General features: G+C 42.6%; 1 protein-coding gene across 1 annotated transcript in view; it reads right to left on the bottom strand.

Moving 5' to 3' along the window:
* The window catches only part of LEPR (leptin receptor), a 58,030-nt gene extending 50,520 nt beyond the window's left edge, over positions 1-7,510 (bottom strand). Inside the window, exon 1 of the mRNA XM_079981990.1 lies at positions 7,381-7,510. The gene's annotated coding sequence lies outside the window, so the exon portion shown is untranslated. The remainder of the gene's footprint in view (positions 1-7,380) is intronic.
* Between the last annotated feature and the right edge of the window lie 11,335 nt (positions 7,511-18,845).

Below are 18,845 nucleotides of genomic sequence, written 5' to 3'. Positions count from 1 at the left end.
GCTTGTTAAAAATCATCTGCTGCAGGGTATTAGTATTTATTGTAAGCTTGTAGTGGTATGTATTTTTGCTGTTGTGCCACGTTTAGGAGGAAAAGTAGCATACAAGTTAAAATAATAATAATACAAACAAAGCAAATATACATTCAAGATACCTCGGGGTTGCACCAATAAAAGTGAAGGAGTAACACACCGCAAAATGCTATACGTGTTTACTCAGAAGTATATCCCATTGTTTTCAGCAGGAATTACTCCCTAGTTTTCAGCATAGCAGCCTTACACGTCTATCAATAAGTATTACCCAACACCAATAGCAGGCCAACCTTGAATAGACTAAGGTAGATAGAGAAATTCTGTAAGCTGTGAAACAAGGGAGCCACATCCCTGGAATTGGAGTGATCGATTCACAGGTTTGTCACACATACATGATTACAGAGTTGCCACACACTTACCAAGAAACAACTATTTTCATGTTACATAAGTAATCCATGAAACTTCCATGGTTGCTTCCAGATGAGGTGTGCATTCATCCCAACTGGTTTCCACAAAGTTGGTTAAAGATTACATGATGTCCACTCTCTATTGATCATTCGTTCTTATTTGCTTGTGGGTCAAACAATTGTTATTCCACATTTTACAGTGCATTTCCCCATCACTTGTGACAAAAAAAGACTTGTATTTTCCCCCCTCTCTGAAGTGGCTTCATTGTGCAAGAGCATCATATCCACTTTAAATGTACAACTTGAACTTACTGATATGCACTTTAATCCCATCCACAAATTAGCAACAGACTGGAAGCACCCCATGCTAAGGTAATTTGGAGGGTTGGTTCACATTTAACATCCAAACATGGCTTGGCATCAACAGGCTCTATGCTCAGGGTTGGCAGGCTAAGAGAAAACTTCAGCACTTCCTCTTCCACCTGCATGCTATGTTTTAATCCATTATTTCCACTTTTGTGTAAAATGTGGTTTACCACTGGGTGACAAACCAGAAAACTGTGGTTTGTATAACTCCTCCAAACTAGTAGAAGAAATCATTGTTTGATCCTGATTTGCAATCCTAGTTTTGAGGTATTTTCCAATCCACAGTTCATGCTCATAGCTTTTTGGGTGCAACAAGTGTGGAATGATTTGGATTCTACATGGTCATGTTTGCATGTAACAGTAAGACAAAAACCTTAGCTTAAGAAACCAAACTGTGAGTTGTGTTCTGGTGCATGTATCCTGATCACTTCTGCTTTGCTCATCCCTCTTTGAGAAGCAAATAGATTAATGAACCCAGGATTACCAAAACCAGGGTTGTGATTTATTTCTCCCAAACAAACAAAAATCAGTCTTAAACCAAGTTTGTTGCTTGGTGGCAAATCCAGGCTTGTGCTGCAATATGTTTAATTCTTTATGGCAAAAAATTACTATGCAAGCTTGTCAGGAAATAACACAGATTACAAAAAGAGAGATTTGATTCTTCAAATAACTTATTCAAACTTATTTTTTTCATTCCTAGTGATTCAAATCCTGATTTGAATCAATTATTTCAGTGAAGCCATCATGAATACATGTATAAATAATCAGCATATTAAATCTCACCACGGGTTATTTTGATACTATGGCCCATACCCAATGAAGTAGTTCTGACAACACAAGGTTGTGCAATAGAACTTCCCCTCCTTCTCCTCTTCCTGCAACCCCAATTTGTTCTAGGGTTTCCCTCAACTCTCCAGAGCAGATTTTGAGAGCATGCGGGGACAGGAGGTACATAGGGAGAAAGAGGGGAAGTTCCATTGTGCGAGCAGAAATCTTTGCACTAGTAGAAGCACTTCATATATATTTAATAGATCATCACATATCATAATGCCTTCAAACAAAGACAGTGACTCACAGAGGAACAGGCTGCATATCACATTTAGACATAAATATTTTTAACTGAGTAGGTTTTGTAGACACAAAAAGACAATACAGAAAGGACAAGGTCACTCCCCCACCCCCACCCTGCAAAACAAAACATTTATAAAACTCTACAGATTAAGAAGGTACTGCTGGCTGAATATTTATTTTCTGTATAGACATTTCAGTTTTCCAACTGTCTACAGAGAAGAAGTTGATGGAGCATATAAACGTTCCATTTTGGCAAGCTTCTAGAATTGGTCTGACAACTATGAAAAAGCTCCTCACTTTCAGGTCATTTGCTTCCTTAAGAAGTATCTTCTGGCACTAAGCAGAGAATACACAAAGTACAAAAAAACCACAACTTCACTATGTCAGTCTACCACCACCATTAAGTTGCATTTACATTAAACACAACACACTACACTACACTTGATCTTAGTCAAAAGACTGAGAAGCAATTGATTGCAGACAAAAGGTAATCAAAGTTTTCTTGACATACATAATTGTCTTCATAGTGGACCTTAGTGATAATTTTTAACATGATGCCAATATTATACTGAAAGTAAAATTGTTTTACATAGAATTTTAAATCATAATTGTTATTTGCAATTGTGGACATTACTTTACGGCTTGGGTTGGCATCCATCTGTCTCAGAAGACAATGGAAGAGTGCGCCTTTAGGGGTGAAGTCAAACTACTGGGGAGTTACAGCGCCTGATGTAGCTGTAGAGACTGATATGGGAGAGGCATGTTTTACTGCAACTGGGGCAGATGAAGACATCCAGTTGTGCTGCTGCAGATGCACCAGGGTGTTTCTTCTCTCTGCACTCCTCCCAATAGTCATTCCTTCTCTGGTCACTGCTACAGATGTGCGACTTGACTGTCCGTCTCCAGGCACTGCAATCATCTGCAAAGGATTTCCCACACAAGACTGATATTGCCAGCCTTCATGTCACATTTGCAGACATCTTTTTAACACAGAGTTAGTCTTTCAAAGGGCCTGGTGCCTGAAGCCTGTTCCCTGTAGAGCACATCCTTGGGGAACCTGATCCTACCATCTTTTATTTGGTGGACATGACCAAGCCAGCGTAGCTGTCCCTGAGACAAGAATGTGAGCATGCTAAGAATATGGGCTTCAGAGAGAACATCTTTGTTTGAGATTCTGTCCTGCAATGTGATGCCCAAAATCCTCCTGACGCAGTGCATGTGGAAGGCATTGGGGCATTGTTCCTGGTGGTTGTAAGTTGCCCATGACTCACTTCTGTAAAGGATACACAATACACAAGCCTGGTAGATCTCCAGCTTGGTATTGGACATTTCCCCATACCCTTTTGGAGAGGCGAGCCATTGCTGTAGCTGCCTTGCCAATAAATACATGTGTTCAGCTCAGCATCAATGAGGAGGTTGCTGGTTATGGTGGAACCCAGGTAGACAAAATCGTCTACCACCTCAAGCATGTAGTCATCACTGCTGATGCTTGGAGTGCTGGCAACATCCTGACCCAGGAAGTTGGTCTTCATCAGGCTGTCGGAAAGGCCAAACTCCTTGCAGGCTTGGACAAATGATGAGTCTCTGCAGAGCTTCCACAGAGTGTGCTGTCAAGGCTGCATTATCTGGAAACAACATCTCTTGGATAAGGATCCACTGCACTTTTGTCTTGGTGCAGAGACCATACCAGGTCGAACAGACCCATGTCGCTCCTCGAATGTAAGGCGACACCATTTTCAGTTGAGCTGAAGGTGTATGAGAGCACTGGGGAGAAGAATTTGCCAAAAAGAGTTGGGGCAAGCCCTGTTTCACGCTGTCATACTGCTCGGTGCTGCATTTGTTATCGTTGAAGGATATCATCATCTTGTGAAGCTTATACAAAATAAACTTAAATCAAAAATTGAAAGTTCTGTATAAAAATTCCTGCAGAACACAATTTTTATTTTTATTTGATTGATCTCTACACTAAACCTCATTCTCTTAATTCAAGGCAAGAATCCAATGGCTTAGCATGGAGAATAGGGTTTTTCAAAAACTTTTTTCTTTGAATAGCAGACCTCCATGCCATAGAAAACTGTGTGCAACTATTATTTATTTATTTATTTATTTATTTATTTATTTATTTATACCCCGCCCATCTGGCTGAGTTTCCCCAGCCACTCTGGGCAGCTCCCAATCGAGTGTTAAAAACCATACAGCATTAAATATTAAAAACTTCCCTAAACAGAGCTTCCTTCAGATGTCTTTTAAAAATAAGATAGCTGCTTATTTCCTTGACATCTGATGGGAGGGCATTCCACAGGGCGGGCGCTACTACCGAGAAGGCCCTACTTTTCAAACTCCCCTCATTTTCGAACGTAGTTCACCATGTGACACAGGATTATGTTGTCAGGGGGCAGGGGACATAGCCCAAAGCTTCCTTAGCTGTGCAGAACTAGTTATGTGGTACTATGGTCAATGTCTCTTAGTTTGATGCAAGGTCAGTTCTTGCCCTATTTGCTGTGGTCTCAAGGCATTCAAAGTGAATGTGTGATGAAAGCCACCATGTCTCATGTGCAAGCATTCCCCATAAATGTCTGAAGGGGCCTTATAACTGTGTTCAGCTGAACATTCTTAGAACCATGCAGATATTTCCAACGTGGTTATTTAAATACTTCCTTTTCAGCACGGCACAGGGCAAATTAGGGGTAGAATGCATGCACCTGTGCCTCTCTCACACATTCTTCCCCATGCCATGCAGGACTTCTACCCCTCATAACTTTCAAATATCTGGAATTCACTATTTGCTGGTATTTGTTATTGTTTAGGGTTGTCATGTGTCCTCTTTTTCCAGGACAGGTCCTCTTTTTCAGGGGTAAAATTTCTGTCTGGGCAGCCTCTGACTATACTTTCTAGATGAGACATAGACATAACTAGTGGCTGAAGACTTGCTTTCCTCTTCTCTTCTCCTGCCCCCCCCCCCCCAGCAATATATCACAGCTTCTATAGCCTGCATATATTTGGGGTATTTAAAATTAGAGTCATTATGGCATTCTCTTTTTTGCTCTTCAATTATGGCAACCCTATTGTTATTTGTTAATGCTTCCTACTTTTTAACCTACTTTTATTAAATATTTTCTCTCAAATGTTTACAAATTAACTCTCTGCTATATAGATTTGCTACAGGAAGAAATCTTGTCTAGTCTTAATTGTACTTGTAGGCGCTGCAGTCAGGATCCAAAAAAATGTGAAACAAATGGAGCCAGTCTTTGAAGATTTTTTTTTTTTTTCAAGCAGCACCTCTCATAATTTTATGCACACTGTGAGTAAGCTGTTCTGGACACAGTGCAAATTCTGAGTAAATCTATATGGGTTTGCTTTGTAGTAGGACTTTCAAAAGCAGTTTGTGATGTGGCATAGGGGTCAGCTATCCTATGAAAATGGGTTTTTAAAATCCACTGGGTGAGCAGAAACTCTAGGAAGCTGCTTGGATCTCATCTATGTAGATAATAAATAATAATTTCAGATAGCCACATGAAGAGTTCCCCCTCTCTCTTTCATTACGTACACCTAAACACAAGCCATGGAGCAGTTTGCATCTGCTCTCCAAAATATTAGAACAGCTAATATTTCAAAATAATTTAAAATTGTATTTATTAAGCAAACAACCAAAGGTCTCAATAAAATGACTCTTCACCCTGTTCTGTGTCGTGCGAATCCCACAAGGTTTGAAAATGAATGGAACATTATTACACTAGGAAACAAAACAAGTGCCAATGAAAACACTTAAGTCCTAAACAGTCCCATTGCATAACCCTTAATTATGCTATCTTTTAATAGCTACTGCATCTTTACATGACTGTTACAAAGTTAATGCCAACAACACATTGCTTGTGTAATTTCAAGCAAAAGAATAGATAAGTTAGGAATGTGTTTCAAATCAATAAAACTGCCGCGCATGTGTGCGCGTGTGTATGTGTGTGCAAAGGGTCCATGTTAGTACATAAGAAAATGAAAGGGGGGAAACCCCACAGCTGGGCAAGACTTTTATTAGTATCAACCAGCAGATTTTGGCTGTACAAAATCTAACATTTCCCACCATTTTAAAACCTATTTCTGGAACCAATTCCAACTGATGTAAATACACATTGACACATTGTGGTAAGCCATAAGCCATGACCTGCTGCGAATGAGCAGCATGCTAGTGCACACTGCTGAATTGCTCCTACCTTTGTTCCTCCCTCCCTGGAGCCAGGAGGAACAAGCCATGAGCCTTGGTTTACCATGATATAGGAACCAGCACTTGTGGCTTTGTTTCTCTCCAAACTGTGTCACCCACACCAGAACACTGTCACTCTGACCCAAATTGACAATCTGAAATCAACAGTACATTGTACCAAAAGCTTTTTAGAATTTGGACTTGGAGCAGCAACTCATGAATGCAAATCCCTGCACAGCCATGATCAAACTAGGGTATGGCATCACATACACCAACCTACCTTGGTAGCTTGTTGTGATGATAAAAATGGGATAACCCCTGCCTAGGCCACCAGGAGTTCCTTGGAGGAAGGCTAGGATGAAAATGTGGTAGATGTTGGGTCTTCCAACTGCATTACAGGAACTATGATAAACATGATGTGCGAAAATGCCACCGGTGGCAGATCACTAAGAGAGTTGTAGGTTACAGCTCTGGTGAGATTTGCAAAGGAAAACCTTACCAGCGCTCATTACAAGCTTCTCTTCTGTTTATTTTTTTTCCAGGCTTTTTGTTTTAGTTTGCAGTCCTTGTCGTGAAAACTTTTGAGAGAACAAGACAAATAGCTCGTTTAAGGTGGCCAAACTACCAAGGAGCTGAAAGCATCTTTGCCTCTCTTTTTCCAAAGGACAAAAGGAGCTTCACTGACATAGACTGATCTGAAACATAACCTAGGAAACTCTACAGTGATTACAACTTGCAGCTGTAAATGTCAACTCCGAGCGAGTTCCTCCTGTCCTCGGTGGTTCCGCTAAAACTGTTGCACGTCCCATTTGTCAGACGATGAGGACAACAAGACTGACGCGGATGCGCAGTCTGGTCCGCGGCAGCGCAAACACAAGCCTACCTCTATCGCCTGGCAAACCGTCTCCCAGCCAGTCGCAACACCTCACACGCTTTTCGCTTTCCCCTCTCGGCGCAAACTTCAGCAGGTCCTTCCTGCAGCATCCTTTATGCAGTGCAGTCCTGGCCCTGTTTACTCCGAAGTAAGCCCTCCCTGGCTTCAGCGAGACTTACTCTCCGGCCAACCTGCCGTCCCAAGCACCCAAGAGCCACCCAAAGTTAACTGAAAGTAGCCCTACCCGACCAAAATAGTAACACCATATTAATACCAATACTAATAATACTAATAATAACAACGAGCTGTGATGGTTATAGCGGTGTGGCGCACCAAAGCACCCACTGACGCTTGCGCTCCCCAACGCAGCCAGTGCCAAAAGACCCTCAGCCAGAGCTAGCCAGGCAGAAGAAGGAGAAAAGGAAAACACGTACCTTTGCTGTGGCGACCAGCTGGAATCTCGGCCGCTCTTTTCACGCAGGGGGGGAAGAGAGAAAGGGGAAGGAAGAAGAAGGAGAAACTGCTCCCGCTCCTGTGAGGCGCGCGCCCTTTCCCCTCAAGCCCCACGCTCTTCACCCGGCTGGCAGTGGAACCATAGCTCCCTCTCCCTCTCCCCGCCTCCCCCCACAGCCCCCTTCGGCCTTTATCCCGGCCAGCCGGTCAGCTCGGCGTCGGCGCCGTCTGCAGAGGAGCCTTGAGGCTGGCGGGCGCGCGGCGCTGGTGAGGACAAGCAGCGGGCGGGAAAATGCTGCAGCTTCTCGCTCGCTACCTGTGCGGCTACTAGCACTCCCTACTGGGGACGCGGGAAGCGCCGGCTGGCCAGAGGCTGGGGGCAGTGTCACGTGGCGCCCGAGTCTCTCGCTACCAGGACTTATAACGCGCTCCTTCAGCCGTTGGTGCTGGTCGTGGGAACCTTGCTCGGCGTCTCCAGGGACGGCTTTGGCCACCTCCCGGCACCTGCCGCCAACACCTGCGCGGTTTCAGCGCCACCCAACGCCTCTGACCTTTCCCGCCACTTGGGCACTATATGCTCGTGACAGCAGCCCAAGTTGTATTCGGTGGAGAGCAGCCAGGGCTCCGCACTAAGCTTTCAAAAAAGTTGTTGCCGTTTTCCAGGGCATAAATTAAGTACACATAATAGGAAGTTAAATTGCACAATACTTAGGAGCGTAAGGGGGAAAGGACATTAGCAGTTTGGTACTATTCTTGGGGGACCTGGCCATTTTGTTTCTTAGAAATTTCCCACGGAGGACAAATGTCCACTATAGGTTCACCACATAAACAAGAGTTCCATTTCCCCTAAAAAGCTGCCCCTGAGGTGACTGTAGGGACAAAGTAAGACATACAGTACAGTGGTCCCTTGGGTTCAGGTTACAGACTCCGCTAACCCAGAAATATTACCTCGGGTTAAGAACTTTGCTTCAGGATGAGAACAGAAATCGTGCTCTGGCGGCACAGCGGCAGCGGGAGGCCCCATTAGCTAAAGTGGTACCTCAGGTTAAGAACAGTTTCAGGTTAAGAACGGACCTCCAGAACAAATTAAGTTCTTAAACTGAGGTACCACTGTACTGTGTTCCATATTACTTATTCCTTCATTGGTAGTCGCCAAGCTTTTAAACATAAAAACATAAATCTACACTGGTATTAAGGGACATAAAGAGAATACACAGCAGATAGCCAGGAATGGTGGATTATTTGACTAATATTGCTTGCTGTGAGAACGAGGACAGAAACTGGGACTAGGGCCTATCAGAGATCCAGTCCATTTCCATCTTTGGACACCCGGACTCACAATAAAACAAAAAATGAAGAGTCAACACACAAAAACAATGAAAGGCATTCCTCATTCAACAACCAAACGCTGCTTCCTCGATTAGTTAAGGTTCAGAGCAAAAAATAAAAATAATTGCCATGAATGCAAGTCTGAGAACTATATAAACAGATTGATTGGGAGAACTTTGCATATTGTAAGCTGCTCGGATTCTCACTCCTAATCCCACTTTCCCATTGAATTCTATAGGACTTACTTCTTAGTAGACTTGGTTGCTGTGCAAGTGGCTTTTTAAAAAATATGATGGGGGGGCAGCGCTTTTAAAAAAGAAAATCTAGACCTGCCTAGCGCAGTATATGGTTATAATTTGTGTGCAATGCACACAATGCTATAACACACCTCTGTGTTTCCCTCATGTGTGCATAAATGCTTGCTTGCTTAGTGTCGCATCCCATGGCATTTAGAAACTTGCACAGAGTGGTAGGAAATCCTCACAACTGGGACTTTGGCAGCACTTAATGCAGAGAGGTTTATAGCCAAGCTTTGCTCACGAGGCACCTTGGAAGAGGTCAATAAAGTTTTATTTGGAGTGAAAGATATTAAAAAAGAACAAGAAAAGAAACCGCAGAAGCATGCACACTGTACTGCAGGCCTCAGCTCACACCTTCTTAGTACACAGACTGTGAAAGAAACAGTGGCCTAGCACAAAATAGCTGCCACCTTCAATAAAAACAGAAAAAGAAAAGGGACAGCAATATGAAATTGTACTAATAATGATGAGTAATACAGTGGTACCTCAGGTTACAGATGCTTCAGGTTACAGACACTTCAGGTTACACACTCTGCTTACCCAGAAATAGTACCTCAGGTTAAGAACTTTGCTTTAGGATGAGAACAGAAATCGTGCAGTGGTGGCACAGCGGCAGAGGGAGGCCCCATTAGCCAAAGTGGTGCTTCAGGTTAAGAACAGTTTCAGGTTAAGAACAGACCTCCAGAACGAATTAAGTTCTTAACTCGAGGTACCACTGTAATAGTAACGTTGATGGTATCAGTGGTGTTTGTGCCTTTGCGCTGCAATCCCTAGACCTTGCTGGTGGCAAGCATCAGGGAACAGATCAGGATGATAATGATGCCTCTGCAATGCCCACCACAACTTTGGAACAATTCCTGCTACAGGGCAGGCAGCAGGAACAAGAAAAGGTTATCATAACCCCCCCCCCCCCCCGCTAATGTTCAGCAGACGTCAATCTCACGCAGTTGCTTCTTCCCCCACTGTTACATTTTTTAAAGTCCCTCAAGTAGCTGGCTGCTACTTGCTCTGCACAGCTGGCAGGCAGCAAAGCAAACACAGCAGTCCCTAGGCTTCTTTCCTCCACCCCCCTCCATTCTAACACACACATTATAAAAAGTTTCTCAGGTAGTTGTTTGATATGGCCAGCATGGAGCAGAGCAAATACAGCAACCAACGGCTGATCCCTGTGCTTGTTCCATCACTTCCAGCCCTGCATTTCCCTCCCATGGTCAGATCAGTTGCCCACTGCCTGCTCCACAAGGTCAGCAAAGGAAACAAGAGCTGAATGTGCTCCAGTGCTTCTTCTCCCTCCCCTCTTTTTCAAAAAGCCCACAGAAAGCATACCTTCTCCTATCCTCTTTTCCCCCTCCTAAAGCCCTTCCATGGGCAAAATAAAGAGATGGACAGCCCTGGTGCTCCCAACACCCTCTAAATAAATAAATAAAATGGGTAGCAACCATCCTAACTGGTTGCTTGCCTTGCAAGTCTCTCCTGGCATGAAGTGCAGCTGCCCTGACTTGTCCTTCGCTCCAAAGAAGAGAGGAGTTGACACCACAACCAATTTCAGAGCAAGAACAGGCAGCAAAATAAATGCAGCAGCATATGGATTGACCTCTGTGCTTCATCTCTCCCAAAGCAAAATGCTAAACAGGCCCTAGCACTGCTTCTCTCCCCTTCTCTTTCTATAAAGCCCAGGAAAAAAAAGATTCAGATGGACAGAGAGGAGGTGTGCAGATCTGGTTCTTCCTCCACCTGGACATCATCTCAAAAATGAAAAGGAGAGGAGGAGGAGGAGGAGGAGTTTGGATTTGATATCCCGCTTTATCACTACCCTAAGGAGTCTCAAAGCGGCTAACATTCTCCTTTCCCTTCCTCCCCCACAACAAATGCTCTGTGAGGTGAGTGGGGCTGAGAGACTTCAAAGAAGTGTGACTGGCCCAAGGTCACCCAGCAGCTGCAGGTGGAGGAGCGGGGAAGCGAATCCAGTTCACCAGATTGCGAGTTTATCGCTCTTAACCACTACACCACACTGGCTCTCATCTTCTCACCAACCATCTTCTCATCATGAACATCTTCAGTGACTCAGCCTTTCCTCCGGAGAGGAAGGGGAGGCGTTAACATCACAGCCAACTGGACTACTTAATTTACTTTTTTACATTGTTATCTTTTTCTCTTTTTTTACATCGCTTAACATAACTCAACTTCTTCATGACTTGCTGGCAGAAGTGGATCAAGAGTTAATTCAACAAGATGTGATTACAGCACCATTGAGGGGTGGTCCCATCTTGACAGTCAGTTGGTTTGAGCACTGGGAACTTTTTGTTAATAGCCAGTAAAAAGCCTAAATTTCATTGAAAAAATTAATTACTTTTAGCTGAGTCATTAAAAAGCGTTGTGCATAAAGCAGTTCAGTCCCTTCAGGTCAATGGGACCTCACTGTCGCATAAGGCAAGCATGCTCAGTATCATGTAAAGGGTAGAGGTGGGAACAAAATGGCAACTGAAGCAAAATATTTTGAGGAACTACATACAAAGTCAGAACAAGATATTTTTTCAATTATTTCATTAAAACTGGTAAGTCACAGTTTATAATTTTCTTTGCAGAGAATTCTTAGATCAAACAAGCGATCTTGGGACATTGTTGACAGATAATACTTTATCCTTCTTTAGTTTAGAAAACGATATTTCGCCAGTAGAGTTTGTAAGCATTAAACACAGGAACAATCTGAAAATTGTTTCTGCATTTGGAAAACCTGTCCAAATTTTCTCCTGGAATATTATTTGATACATATATCTTGGTAGGTAAAATTTTCATTTTCTGGGAGAGCTTGTTTGACATACGGTTGGGAGTGCAAGAGTTCACTGAGCAGACTAAGGTCAACATTCTTTGGATATTCTTGTATTAACATGTCGCCACCATTGCGAATCTGTTGATAGCAGGTTCACCAAAAATGCCAGCTGGACTCCTACAACCTGTTGCTTTTCTGTCTAGGTTGGCTTTAAGAGCATCTATGACAGGAATAAATGAATTTACCCTAAATTTGTCTCTTGGATAAATTTTGTCTAAAGGTGCCATCCCATCATTGGTTTTTTCATATAACTTCTGATAGTTTTTTACTCTACATTCAATAGAGCAAATTTTGCTTGCTGTTCAGTTTCATCAATATTATCAATAGTGTGCTGGAAATATTTACACATATGCTCAATGAAATTTGTGAACTGTGGAGTGCCTTGCCAACTTTTTAACAGACTACCTGTTCCATACAGTAAGGAAAAACCAAATGCAAAAATATAAGATGTGTGGGATCTAATCCACTGGGAGCAGTCAAATACAACATTCCTTGTTTTGCTAGAGTGGACATGCAAGGGAATGTTTGGTCCAGCCAGTTGAAACTTCCTGTTCCTCCTGGCCTGGAGCATACTTCCTTGCATGTGACTAGTGGGTGGTGGGCATGATCTTTCCAGACCTGGTAAAAGGACAAGGCATCCTGCCACTCTCTCTCTTTCCCATCTTCCTTTCATCCTGCGAACTTCCCGGACTGCTAACTGCAGTCACTAGGTCAACCCACCTATGGGGTAAACCTGTTTTTATATTTAAGCCTTAAGCCTGCCTTCAGGGATCACACTGTGCTCTGCCTGATCATGAGTAAACTTTCTTTTTATTGCTTATGAATAAGACTGTGGTGTCTTTATTCTTTTCGGAGGGATTCAAGGGGTCTTACCAGGAAAATATTAGAACACATTTCAAGCTGGACAAGCCAGATTGAATTGCGTATTGTCTTAAGAAACTCACACGAGTTTGCAACTAGCTTTCTGCTGTGCGTGAGAAGGGGAATGTAAACTCTGCTAAGTAAAGGAACTTGCTAGCACAAGTTAGGAAGGTTATTAATAAACAATATATCCTCTTCTGCCATCCTGAACATTCCCACAAGATGAATGATGTAACTACCTAGGGAGAAAGCTTTTCAGGTTGTACCAGATAATAAACTGAACATTAGTCAATAATGTGATGCTGTGACTCAAAAGTCCTTAGTCATTTTAGATGCTTTCAATACACAGAAGGTATTAGTCATGATATGTGTAAGGCAATGCTTACAAAACACATCATTTGAGGAAGCTAGACGAACAACTTCATTTTCATGAAAAAATAACACAGTAGCAAACTCCTTGTGAATGGGAAACTCCTGACTATGCAGATACAGCTTAGGCCAGTGATTAAACTATATAATGACACTATCCATGTTGTATGCTCAGCATTAGTAAGCAGACATGCTGTTGCAGAATGATTGGAAAACATTAAACAAGGTCTGAACATCCCACTCTTAGCTGCATTCAAGATGAACAAAAATGCATTTAAAATTAATGCTCAGCATTTTAAACCTATAACCATAAGCAGTGTTACTAATCCAATTGTAGCAGTCATGAATTCTCATACTGCAACTTGCTAGGAAAATGGAATAGGGTCATAGGGACCACGCAATGGTGTTAAGACCAGCAATTAATGTATTGCTTGCATTTGGGAATTTGTGGGTGTTGCCTTACAATATAGTAATTTTGGCCTGACCCCTTAGGTAGGGAATCTTCAGCTCCAATGCCAGTCATGGCCCACCAGGGAGTCCAAGTTGGCCCACAGGACCATTTCTCCCAAACCACACCTACCTGTCCATCAGCTAATGGCACTGGGTAATATCAGCTGATGGGCACCATGGCAGTGTTCAGTCCTGCTTACAAAGCTGGCCTCTATATCTCACAGGATTGAACGCTCTTCTCATCAGCTGGTGAGCAGAGATTTCAATTTTGCAGGGTGTTGCTTTGTCCAATCCAATCTAAATAACTTTATTGTATTAGCCTCTGGCCCTGACAAACATGTTGTTTTGTCAGCGTATTCCCTGAAGGAATAGGCAGACCTTTTCCCCAACCCCATGGGTTAACTTTAACAGGTCTTGTTCACCTATCAGTCACCTAACACCATCATTATATATAATGATTGACAGGTGGGTGGCACTGCTCCCCTGTCAAAGTTGACTACCACGGTTTGGAGGAGGAGAGATAAAGATTTGGTCCAGTGGGCCAAAAAGGTTCTACCCCTTGCTTTGGGGCAAGGCATGTGCTTTCGTTTAGTTTCACTTTGTGTTCCGTTAGTAATTTTTAGCTATGCCCAGGCACAAACCAGAAGCTGTTTTGCACTGGCTCTAATAAAATTCTCAACCCCATGAGCATCCACAGGAATTTGTGTAAGAGGAAGGGAGAAAATAAATACTCCAAGCAAATTAACAAGTTAAAGGCAGAGAGAACTATGCGTGCATAGCCTAGCAAAAAGAAGTAGAGAGATATAGGTTGAGGAGGTTCAACCATGTAAATGCACTTCAGAAAGAAGAGGAGCAACAATAGTTTATTCTATCCACTGAAAAGAGGTGCAGAAACAAAGACTGTAATCAAAGCAAATCATTTTACGCGTCAAAAAGATTGTTCATGCCCAGTCCAGCTTTTATACTCTCTCATACATGCACACCCACACCCACCCACACCTGCCAAATAGCAACACTAACTCCAACTTCTGTGTCACATCACACAACTATTTCAAGTTTCAAAGCTGGTTGTGGCACTTTATCTTGTGAGGTAGAGCAGAGCAGGTCTAACTGAGTTAAGTACTAACTCAGAACAAAAATGGAGGGAAACTTGTAGTATGGCGTGCTTCTAATGGTGTGCACACTAATGGTGTGCTTCAAGCAAGCATATTTGTAACTTTCCTACTGTTGAGACTGGAGGTGGTGGGGACAACTGACAGCACTCATCCATATGACCTTAGTGACTGAGTTGGGATACAAGGGTTCAGGCGGTCTGTAGGGTATCCTGGACCCAAGTTGTTTAGGGCTTTGTATATTAATAGGGGAACCTTGAACCTGGCCTGGTAGCATATGGGCAGCCAGTGCAAATGTTTTGGCAGAGGTGCTGCAAGCTGTTAAGTGTCTGCTCCCATAAAAAATGTTAAAGCTTAGAATTCTAAATAAGCCATGGCTCTAGATCAGACACAACTTTGGCTTGTCCCGTACCTAGAAAGCATGGGTTCTGAGTGGTTTTTCTGCTTCTCCTGCACTTTCTAGGCATGGGTCTAAGTGGTTTTTGCCTTTGCCCAGCTGCATTTCCCCAGAAAAAAACACTATTTGGTGCTAAATCAGAACAAATGGCATTCTACAGAAAACCCCATTGCTGTTTGTTCCAATTCAACGCTAAAGATCAGGTTTCCCTGGGGGAAAGCAGTGAGGCAAACTCAGGTGTGGATAAGCCCTGAATCACACTAACTTTCTCTGAATTAGGACCTTTGAGAGTATTTTGGATTCATTAAAATTAATGGTTAAGCTTTTTTCTTGTTAATTGTTTTAAGTACTTTTTATATTATTGTGAGTTTGAGTGTGTATGTGTGTGGAGTCTAATGGAGAATCCCATTGTTGAATTAGCCAGGCCAGGGCTACAACAGCCCTAAGTATGGGGTGTTAGTATAAGGAAGTTGCTTTGTGCCAGAGGGCAAATGGGTGGGCTGGTAGTTAGAAGGACAAAAGCCATAGTTGGGCTGGTGTGTGCTGAGCTAGAAGCAGACTGCTGGCAGAAACAGAGAATGAGAGCCATGCTTAATTTCTGCTTGAATCCAAGACTGTGGCTGTTATGTACTGAGTTGAATAGGATCCAAAATGCAGCAGTCTGATTGGTCCTAGAACAATAGGATTCAGAATGCAGCAGTCTGATTGGTCCTAGAACAATGCAGCAGTATGATTGGTCTGCAGGAGCCACCCAATCCAGCTCCAGGTGGAAGTGAATCCACAACCTGATTGGCCTACAGGAGAATTCCAGGATTAGCCAATCACGTGCGGCCCATTGTGTAAATAATGTATATAAAGCAGATATTGTGGGGGAACTTTCATTCCTCCTCACCACTATGAGCTGAATAAAGAACATGAAATCCACTCTCGATTCCAAGTATATTTCAGTGGCTATGGAAGAAGCAAGACCTTCTGGGGTGTTAATGCTGTGAGTCCCTCCATCTTAGGCTCAGGTTGCATGCATGTGTAAATAAACCTTATATCATAAAGATACCATCTCCCTCAATTCAAGGAAACCGAACCCCAGGTAAGCGCCTGGAACCCATGGAACCTCACACGACTCAGAGATTGGGGTGATGTGCAACAATATTTTATTTTTAAATTGTTGCAACCCACCCTGGTACATCATGGTGAAAGATGGGTAAACAATCTAACAAATGATCATGAGATGTGATTCAGGATTGCTTACCTGTGTTCTCCTCTGAAAATTATAAGAACGCAAACCAGACATTCGCATTGTAAGTTCTGGTAAGAAGCTGTACACAATTGTTATATTTTAATCTGCAATGGTGGGGAATTACTTTGCACCCATTCTTTATAGCAATAGCTATTAAATACCTACAGCTATTATTTAAGTTGATTCATTTACCAGACTTAATTGCTGTGAGTAAATTAGTTTGCACTCTTATTCCAATAAAATGAATAAGAAATAATGTTACTCTGTTGTAGCTGCCTCTTTCTTCAGTGGAAGATTGTAAACGTTCACAGCAAGTGTTTGATATTAAAATATTCAATATCTTCAGTGTGCTTTGGCCACACAGTTCTCGTCTGAATTTATTCAAACAAGGGATCCACAAATGCTTACTAATAGGAAATAAGTCGGCACAAATGCTTAAATGTTCAGTTTTGAAAGTCTCTTTCTCCCACTCAGTCAACATACCTGTTTGAAGTTCATTAACTCAGTTTTTATTTGCAATAATATCCAGAACAATGACAATTTTGGGTATTAACATAATGGCATGAAATACAATAAGTATATCTATCTCTTGTGAATGCATACCTTCTCATGCTCCTCCCTCCCCAAACAAGGCAGCCCGGTGGGAAGAAAAAACCTGGTTTGAAGCCATAGCAACATTTGTTAAGAAATTAAATGGTGTTCCATACAAGTACTTTTGGCCATAGCTTTACAGTGCAATATGCCTAAATACCCACGTATTCACGTATTATAGTGTAGCAGAAAGAATTACAAAGCTGTGCCTCTCACTCACATCATGTCAATTTATAAAGTGATTCAGTATTCCTACTGGATTGTGTTTTCCAAGGATGCTGAGTTTCAAGGAGACAAATATCAAATATGCAGATTTTTCTTAGATACCACTCAAGCGGCATCATACCAGTAGAAGTTGGGGAACGAGGTAGAGGACTCTTCCTGTGCAAAACCCATTTGTTTCACTTTCTAAAAAAACCTTTGGAGGATTGCCTATACAGTGGTACCTCAGGTTAAGTACTTAACTCATTCCGGAGGTCCGTACTTAACCTGAAACTGTACTTAACCTGAAGCACCACTTTAGCTAATGGGGCCTCCTGCTGCTGCTGCACTGCAGGAGCACAATTTTTGTTCTCATCCTAAAGCAAAGTTCTTAACCCAAGGTACTATTTCTGGGTTAGCGGAGTCTGTAACCTGAAGCGTATGTAACCTGAGGTACCACTGTACTGTACATATAACGAGATTTGAGATGAGAGCAGTTAGTTCCTTCCCTTGGTGTGCAGTCCTGGCCTAGATATCGCAGGGCCAGCTTGGGACCTGAAATGGGGTGTTCTAGGTGTGGAGAGGTCTCAGCTGGTCCAGGATCAATTGGATCCCAAGCTGGCCCTGCCACTCTGTTAATCCCTGCTGGATAAAAGCTAACATTTGTATTGCAAATGAAATGCTCTGGATGTTTAAAATGTTCTGGGGCTTCTCCATTCAGTTAAAACGTCGGATTGATCCATTCCTTTCTCTCCACCCACCCATTAATCATTTTTATAACAAGGAATCAAATAATTTCATCCTTGCACTCTTACCCAAACTCCCTGATATTTAATCAGCATAAGTATGTAAACGATTGTCTCTGATTTTCCAGACATATTCAGGGCTAATACAAACTCCAAAATAGCATTAATCTTCCTACAGTTCTTACACAGTTCTTTCCCCATGCTAGACCACAACTTAAAATCAGGGAGATGATGATTGATTAGGTGCTCTCCTGATGCGAGCGGCTGCACATGGAGGAACTTAAATTAACTCACACGCCAAATAATCCATGGGGAAGTGCATCTCCTCATTTCTTCTTGTGGTAAGCACCCTCTGAGGAATTCAACAGAAAAATATTTTTGGGGAGGGGGAGGTACTTATCAGACTGAATGCTAGTTTTTAACCCTGTAGCACTTCCATGTATTTACAAAATTATGACTTTGAAACTTTCGGACTGTGAAATGATATCCCCATGGTCCTGGGTGCACAGGTGATTGTATATATATTATCCCCAGCTCACCCTTCCCCAGTATCCACATTTTAAACATGAGCACAGGCTCCAATTTGCTCTATATCAAGATACAGAATTTCCCTGCAATGAGGATAAGTAATAAGACTGGGTGTCTTAATTGCTGCAAATATGTGTACCTCCAAGCAGCTAGAAGGTGGTCAAGAACTGTAACAAAACAACAATGATGATGGAAGCAAATGTCTCTCACCTGCCCTTAAAATAAGGTTACCAGATTTTTTTCAATGAATCTGGGGACACATTTTTTTTCAATGAATCCGGGATTTCGTATGGGGACTAGTTTGTAAACCAGGGGACTATCCCCGGGAAAGGGGGACGTCTGGTAACCTTACCTTAAAAGGTGATGTTATTTGATCCAGTTCTTAGCTTTGGTGCGATAGCAACCTGCGTGCCCCAGAGCTGGCGGTAAAGAGGAGGTGGTGGTGGTGGTAGAACACTGGACAGGTCACATACATAACTAGTCTCACTCCTATGGC

The sequence above is a fragment of the Podarcis cretensis genome (genome assembly GCF_951804945.1).
Source record: "Podarcis cretensis genome assembly, chromosome: 6".
Taxonomy (NCBI): Eukaryota; Metazoa; Chordata; class Lepidosauria; order Squamata; family Lacertidae; genus Podarcis; species Podarcis cretensis.
Note: the sequence above shows the minus strand (reverse complement) of the source record. Positions and strands in the feature narration are given on the sequence as shown.